Below are 8,576 nucleotides of genomic sequence, written 5' to 3'. Positions count from 1 at the left end.
TAGGACTAGTCGAAATCAATCCAAACACCCATTTAGATGTTCCTGATGTCTATATTACGGCTCAACAGGCGACCCAAGTTTTCTACCTACCGTGGGCATGCCAAACGGATAAGAATCTGGAAGGTTGGTATGTTGTTTATGAAGTGCCGCCACATGTCAGACCACCTCTCCCAAATGAACAGGATTATGAACCTCACATTAACCCAGACACATATGATGGAGAATTCTTCCAAGAAGCACGTCTTTCCAAGAAACGTTTCAAGAACCGCCGTGCTTCATCCAAGAACATGGAAGTAGACAGCGACAATGAATCCGACTCCATCCCTGAGCCGGAACCACAAGACCTGGAACTCGTAGAGGTTACTGATGGGGATGACCTGTCAATGCTTCAACGATTAAAGGAAGGCCTTTCACAACTTCACGCCGTTGAACCCGATGAGCATGTCATTCATGAAGACATGCGTGATAGTGATGATGATGATGCATTTATTGATGATGATTATTAGTTTGTAAGATTCACAACTTAAATTATATATATTTTAATATTTATTATTCATGTACATATTATTATTCATGTCAGTCATTCAATTTTTTTATGTTGTACTAATTTATTTTAATCTTTATCATGGCAGGTGTTGAAAGATGGTGGGCGCGGGTCCAGAGCGCTCGACGGGTTCTTCCCAAGCGCCCCGCACGAGGGGTGGTACTTCCCTTCCACCCCTATCTCTCCGTAGAGCCTTGGCAGACAGTCTTTCGACACCAGCCGGGGGTTCTTCTTCGTCGGCCGCATTGCCCGCTGGTAGAGGTGCTGGTCGGGTAGGGAAGAAGGGGAAGGGTACAGGGAGAGGTGGTGGCCGCGGAAGATCCAGGAGGACTGTTGAGACTTCCTCGCCACCACCACCAGCTCATTCACCCGAGCATAGGACTAGTATGGTCGACCCGTTTGCGGAGGAGGCTACGGGGACTCCGGTCCAGGAGCCTGGTGTTCACGTGCATTCGTCCCATGAGACTCCGGTCCAGGAGCAGCCTCGGGTCGAGGTGCATTCGGCCGAGGAGCAGCCGGAGGAGACTACGGTTCCGGAGGCTTCACCCGACGTGGAGAGGTCCGGATGGGAGCCTTGGCCGGATCGTACCGAGTTGCCGGATTGGACCGAGGGTCCGGGTGGCTCAGGGGGCGGGGATGGCGGGGATGAGCTTACGGATAGCGAGGGCGATGTGCAGGTGGACGGGGCCCCGGCTACCGTGTACAAGCGTGGTAGTACACGTCTCCCGGTCGCCCCGGCTACCCGCGAGCAGAGGCCGGTGATAAAACCTGAAGGAGATAGGTAAGTACATTTACCCTTTTTTTAGCTTTTGCCTTCAAGTTTGTTCAAATATCTAATGCGTTGACCTTATCATACTGTAGGGGATGGGTACACCCTCTTGGAGTCCGCAGGCCGAACTCCGTCCTTGGTGTGCTTTGCCGGACAAATTTCCCGGGGTTTGTCACGTTGCCTGGTGAGGGTCAGGTTCCTACACTAGGATTTACCTGGGAGCACTACCAGGCTGCGCAGGCCCCGCCGGAGGAGATTATAGATGGTGTCTTGTGCCACACGAGGGCCGAGATGGTGATCAGGAGCTTTTGGGTAAATTATCCTTTTACAGAATCTAAAATTAAGCATATACCTAATTATTGTACTAATCGGTGTTTTCACGTTTGATTGCAGACCTTCTATAGGTGTGAGGATGGATATGAGGAGGCGGCGGCCAGGGTTCTCGAGGTCGAGTGTAGGCGGTTACTACAGAACTTGCGCCACGAGGCTCGGCCGCAGGCTATTCGAGATTACTACGCCACGCTTGGTATTAAGAAGGAGAAGAAGGATTGCCGCGGAAAGTTTCTGAAGAAGGAGCAATACATGAAGGTAATTACCTATTCTTAAGTCCTTCTACGTAGTTTTCTTGATTTCATTCATAGGCATAGCGCTGAAAATTCTTTCTAATAACTTACAGGTGCCCCCGAGATGGTGTGCGGATAAGATGGATTGTTGGGAGGCGTTGGTTGATGAGTGGTGCACAGGCAGCTGGCGAGCCGTCCACGATAATGCGAAGGATCGGCGTAGCCAAATGGTTGGTGTGCCACACCATCAAGGTAGCGCCAACTTACTTCAGTTTGGACGAAACTGGGTATGTGATTTGCTTCATGATTCATGCAATTCATTCTTATGCTAATATTTTGTTCCTCTCTTTTAGGCGCATCACAATAAGACTGAGATGCCACACTTGTACGACGTTTATGACATGGCCCATACTGCCTCGTACAAGAAGGCGAAGGCATTCTCTGAGTCTGACTTGGATGATCCTAGTAACTTCACCAACATATCATCCCACCAGAAGCTCGTGGCATACAGGGACGCGGGGAAGGCTACGGAAGGGGATGACTTTAACCCTAGCCAGGAACCTTTGGATCCATAGCTGGTGATGATATCTGGTGGCGGGAGGCCCCATGGCTCGATAGCCATTGGAGATGGGATAATACGTTGTCCACTCACTCTTCCGGAGATCAAGGCGCGCCAGTCGAGCAACTGTCCTGAGATAACGCGTCGTCCATGGCCAGTCGAACTTGCCATCGAGGTTAGTTGTACGGACTAAGAACACTTTCATCCATTTCATTATGTGTGTCACCATAGATCATTACTGTGGTAACGAGGAATGGTTTTTCAGGCTGCTGTTCAGAAAGAGAGAGCGGCAAACCAGGCTGCTCTTGAGAAAGAGAGATTGGCAAGCCAGGCTGCTCTTCAGGCTGCTCTTGATGAGAGGGACCAGAGCACGGCACGATTGCTTGAGGAGGAGAGGGCCCGGAATGAGGCGGGTCAACGGGCCCTGTACGAGCTTTTTGTGGTATGTTTTTTTCACATTAGCCAAATCATGTGTGTAATGTCTGTTTCAATACTAACTAATACGACCCACTCTTCAGGGTTTGTGCGAGAAGAGCGGTCAAGTCCCTCCGCCGATGCCCGTCTTCTCTTCGATTGGCACGGTGAGTTTCATTATAAACTAGTATTAATAATTGAGTGTCATCATGCTAACTGAGACATTGCAAAATATCTTTTCTGCAGAATAACTCCCGAGCGGCATCGCACGACCCTTCTCCAGGGCAACCGTCTCCAAACGAAGCCGGCGCGAGCAACCGTGGTGTTTCTCCTCCTTGATGACCACTACGGTAAGTTTCTCCTCCAAACTTAGCTTGTTTTCCTCTAAAATGAGATAATTAGCCAATTTAGCTCCAAGAAGACATAATTAGGTAATTTAGCTCAAAAAAGACATAATTAGGTAATTTAGCTGAAAAAAGACATAAAGAGGAGGAGGAGGAGGAGGCCAAGGCCAGTCGAGCAATTGTCCTGAGATAACGCGTCGTCCACGGCCAGGTGCGATCCGACGCGAGCGTCCGCTGCCTCCGAAAGAACTGCTCGCACTGGTTGAGCTAGTTGAGGGGGTCTTCCGTGCCGTCGTAAGTGGTGAAGTTCAGCTTAGCGAACCGAGGAGATGTCGGCCCGCCGTGTCCGGGAGCCGCGGATGTCGGTTGCCTCGCGTATGCCGGGTCGGGAAACTCCGGGCCGTAGGGCGCCGAGCTGGAGGACCGCTCGAACGGCAGAGAGGGCGCCGAGTGTTCCGGTGCCGGGGTATAGATCGGACCCGAAGATGATCCGGCTGCCCACGCGGGAATTGGCGATGGCGATGACGGGAACTGCACCTGGTGCAGGGGCCGACCGGTGGTTCGGGGCGCTGGAGGTGCTGCTGTCGATGGCGGCGGCGGCTGCTGGTGCGGCGCCGGAGCCTGCGCCGTGGTGGCCGGTAGCGACTATTTGGGCAGCCCCCCCAGCGGCGCAGTGGTGGCCGGCCACACCGGCCAGGGAGTGCCCGCGGCGTGGTAGTGCTGTAGCAGCAGCTGCGGCGGCGGCGGCGGCGCCCCTCCGTGGAGTGGCTGGAAGGCCGGGGTGGCCCACGGCAGCGACGGCGGCCCGTAGGTAGTCTAGGCGACGCTCGGCGGCGGGGGTTGGGTCCCAGCGAGGTAGAGGCTGATGCCTCGGACCGCTTGGACAAGCTCCCGCAGGGTGCCCGATATCGCCTCGGGCGAGAGTATGGGGAGCGGCTCCTCCGCGGTGATGATCGACACTGGCGAGGGAGCGGTCCCGGACGTGAGCGGCAGCGGCGGCGGGGCGGTGGTGGTGGTTTGCGGCAGTGGGGCGGTGGTGGTGTTGAGCGGCGGCGGTGGTGGAGGGAGCGACATGATCAGCCTGGAATCTCTGGATACCAAATTGGTAGGACTAGGGTTCCTACCGGGCCTCCGGCGTAGGTTGTAAGGGCAGGGAGGAGGGGAGCGAGGGCTGGAGCGGACGCGCCGGCGAGATGGCGCCGTCGCGGCTAGGGTTAGGTGCGGCGGAGGCTAGGGTTCCGGCTCCTTGGAGAGCCGGGGAACAGAAGATAATATCCTTCTCCTCCTCCTCCTCCTTCTATCCTTCTCCTCCTCCTCCTTCTCCTCCTCCTCCTCCTTCTTCTTGATTTCTTCTTCTCCTCCTCCTCCTCCTCTTTCTTCTCCTCTTTCATATTATCCTTCCTTTAATTAACCCAACAATGACATAATTAGCCCATTTAGCTCCAAAATACCATAATAAGCTCAAAATGGCATAAGAACCTTGGTTAGCCTAGGAATATTATATACTTAGCTTGTTTTTCTCTAAAATGACCTAATTAGCCCATTTAGCTGATAAAAGACATAATTAGGTAATTTAGCTCCAACAAGAGGAGAAGAAGAAGAAGAGATGAAGAAGAAGAGAAGAAAAAGGAGGAGGAGGAGGAGGAGGAGGAGAAGGCCAAGGACCTTTCTATCCTTCTCCTCCTCCTCCTTCTCCTCCTCCTCCTCCTTCTTCTTGATTTCTTCTTCTTCTCCTCCTCCTCCTCTTTCTTCTCCTCTTTCATATTATCCTTGCTTTAATTAACCCAACAATGACATAATTAACCCATTTAGCTCCAAAATACCATAATAAGCTCAAAATGGCATAAGAACCTTGGTTAGCTCATGAATATTATATACTTAGCTTGTTTTCCTCTAAAATGACATAATTGGAATATTTAGCTCAAAAAAGATATAATTAGGTAATTTAGCTCCAACAAGAGGAGAAGAGGAGAAGAAATAGGCAAAATGAAAAGAAAGAAGAAGAAGAGATGAAGAAGAAGAGAAGGAGGAGGAGGAGGAGGAGGAGGAGGAGGAGGAGGAGGAGAAGGCCAAGGACCTTCTATCCTTCTCCTGCTCCTCCTTCTCCTCCTCCTCCTCCTTCTTCTTGATTTCTTCTTCTTCTCCTCCTCGTCCTCTTTCTTCTCCTCTTTCATATTATCCTTGCTTTAATTAACCCAACAATGACATAATTAGCCCATTTAGCTCCAAAATACCATAATAAGCTCAAATGGCATAAGAACCTTGGTTAGCTCATGAATATTATATACTTAGCTTGTTTTCCTCTAAAATGACATAATTGGAATATTTAGCTCAAAAAAGACATAATTAGGTAATTTAGCTCCAACAAGAGGAGAAGAGGAGAAGAAATAGGCAAAATGAAAAGAAAGAAGAAGAAGAGATGAAGAAGAAGAGAAGGAGGAGGAGGAGGAGGAGGAGGAGGAGGAGGAGGAGGAGAAGGCCAAGGACCTTCTATCCTTCTCCTCCTCCTCCTTCTCCTCCTCCTCCTCCTTCTTCTTGATTTCTTCTTCTTCTCCTCCTCCTCCTCTTTCTTCTCCTCTTTCATATTATCCTTGCTTTAATTAACCCAACAATGACATAATTAGCCCATTTAGCTCCAAAATACCATAATAAGCTCAAAATGGCATAAGAACCTTGGTTAGCTCATGAATATTATATACTTAGCTTGTTTTCCTCTAAAATGACATAATTGGAATATTTAGCTCAAAAGGAAGGAGAAGGAAGAAGAAGAAGAAGAAGAGAAGAAGAATAGAAGGAGAAGGAGAAGAATAAGGAGGAGGAGGAGAAGAAGAAGAAGGAGGAGGAGAAGAAGAGAAGGAGGAGAAGGAGAAGGAGCCCTCCTTCTTCTCCTTATTCTTCTCTCCTTCTTCTCCTCCTTCTCCTCCTTCTTCTCCTTCTTCTTCTCCTTGTCCTTCTCCTTCCCCTTCCCCTCCTCCTCCTCCTCCTTGTTTTTCTTCTCCTTGTTCTCTTATTGCTTCTTCTCTTTCTTCTTCAATTTAGCTTATTTGTCATATATATGTTGTTGTTCTTCTTCTACTTACTTTCTTATTCCCATTTTGCAGATTGGATGTACTACATGCATGGAAGCTGGCGTTGGAGTGCTTTAGTTTCCGTTTTTATTTGAGTTGATGAACAATGTGTTGGTTCTTTGTATGTGTTGATGAACAATATATGTGCAACTATATGTATGTATATATGGATGAAACTTCGTATGTGTTGGTTCTTTTGATATATGGGATGTACGTTGATGAACAAATGGCATTGATGAGCTTTATATGTATATCATATATGTGTTGTGATCTATTTATGATATATGTGCTCTGAATTATATGTATATGTGATGTGAAATAGAAAAAATAAATAAAAAATAGACAATATAGGCTCTTTGCCGTCTGCCAGCTGATGGCAAAGGCCTTTGCCGTCTGCCAGCGGACGGGAAAGGTGCCACGTGGCGCCCAGCTATGCAACCTGGGCAGTAGCAGCTGGCCATATAGTCTCTTTGCCGTCTGCCTGCTGGGTAGGCAGACGGCAAAGAAGAGGGCACAGAGGAGGGGGCAGAATACAAAAGTGGAGAGAGGAGGGAGGGGAGGACACGGCAGACGGCAAAGGTTGCCGAGGAGGCGGACGGCAAAGGTTGCCGAGGAGGCGGACGACAAAGGTTGCCGAGGAGGCAGACGGCAAAGGTTGCCGAGCAGGCAGACGGCAACGGCTCCGTTAACCCCTAACGGAGGCAACGCCTCTCGGCTGCCGTCCCAAACTCTTTGCCGACTGCTCCTCAGGAAAGCTGACGGCAAAGAGCTTTGCCGTCCGCTTTTGGGGGGCAGACGGCAAAGAAGGTCCTATGCCGTCGTAGGCTGACGCAGAAAATTTGCCGGCCGTGACAATCTTTGCCGTCTGTGGTACTGTCTTTGCCGTCCGGGTATTTGTCTTTGCCGTCTGTGATGGCAAATGGCAAAGAAGGTGATTCCTGTAGTGATGGAGTCCTTTCTTCATAAGCAGAGGCCACCTATGACTTATTGCAGTGTCTGCTGCCTTTCACCTCCAAGAATGTCGAGCTGTAGTGACTCATATCCCGGCATCACTTCATCCACCCAGACACGAGCATAGCCAGGTGGAATCAGAGTGCTATGGAAGGTTGCACCACGGGGAATTGTTAAAGCATAGCCGACGTTGCCTTCACGGATATGTTCTTGAGTTTCATGTGAAGCTCACAACTTTGTGTCTCTTTGATTTCATCCACGGGGTAGCTAGCCAACAGTGCATCATCAGCAAGGGCCCCCATGGATCCCATGCTGCTTTTCGGCGTCGATGGGACGGTACTATCCAATGATGGATCTGCTCGTTGCTCTCGCAGCTGAGGCGTCCTTTGCTGGCTACGTGTGTTGATCTGTTCCTGCTGCCGCATGAATTTGCGTTCCAAACCCGCAAGCTGGTCAACATCCTGCTTCTTCCTGGCTGACTCCTGATTCTTCTTTCTCGCATGGCTTCTGTAATCGCCCCAGTTCTTAAATCCCTCAATCCACGGAATAACGCCTTTGCCTCGTGTTCGTCCCAGGTGTTCAGGATTCTTGAGGGCGCGTGTAAGCTTCTTGTTCTCTATATCGGGCTGGAACACCCCGGTTCGAGCATCTTCTATTGCATCAAGTATAGCTTGAGAGGCATGTTTAAGATGCGCCTGCTCCACAATCAACCCTGTGTTTGGGTCCAACTTTCCCCCATGCCCAAATAACCAATTCCTGCACCTTTCAGGCCAATTGGATGTTTGCAGAGTGATCCCTGCATCAATCATCTTCTGCTCGAGTTCATCCCACTTATGAATGCCACTCTTGTAGCCATCTTGCCCCGGAGAATGGTGATGCTCTTTTTTGTGAGCATTTTGCTTGTTTATCCTCGCCCGCTCCTGAGCTGTTTCTCATTGCTTGAACTCCACAAATAAGTCCCAGTGATCTTTATCTTATCGTATTGTCGAGTGAATTCTGGAGTCTTGCCTTGTTTGCCGAAGTCGGTCCATAACCTTTTCTTCCAGTTGCAGAATTGGGTGGCCATCTTCTTAAGAGCAAACTTCTTGACTTCCTCACGTTCTTCATCTGAGAAATGCTCTAGTAGGGTGAAATGTGTCATGAGCGTATCCCAAAGCAGATTTTTTGCTCTTTCGTCCACAAAACTAACTCCTCGATCTTGCTTTGGCCTATACCATTCTAGAATGGAGATAGGGATTTGGTCCCTGACAATAACTCCGCATTGACCGACAAATTTGTTTGCATTCTTTTTGGGATCAGTTGGTTCTCCACCTAATGTTATCGCATCAATGACCGACAAATTTCTTCAGCATCATCGTCGTCTA

The sequence above is a fragment of the Hordeum vulgare genome, chromosome 3H (genome assembly GCF_904849725.1).
Source record: "Hordeum vulgare subsp. vulgare chromosome 3H, MorexV3_pseudomolecules_assembly, whole genome shotgun sequence".
NCBI lineage: Eukaryota > Viridiplantae > Streptophyta > Magnoliopsida > Poales > Poaceae > Hordeum > Hordeum vulgare.
The sequence above is the reverse complement of the archived record's forward strand: the minus strand, read 5'-3'. Positions refer to the sequence as shown.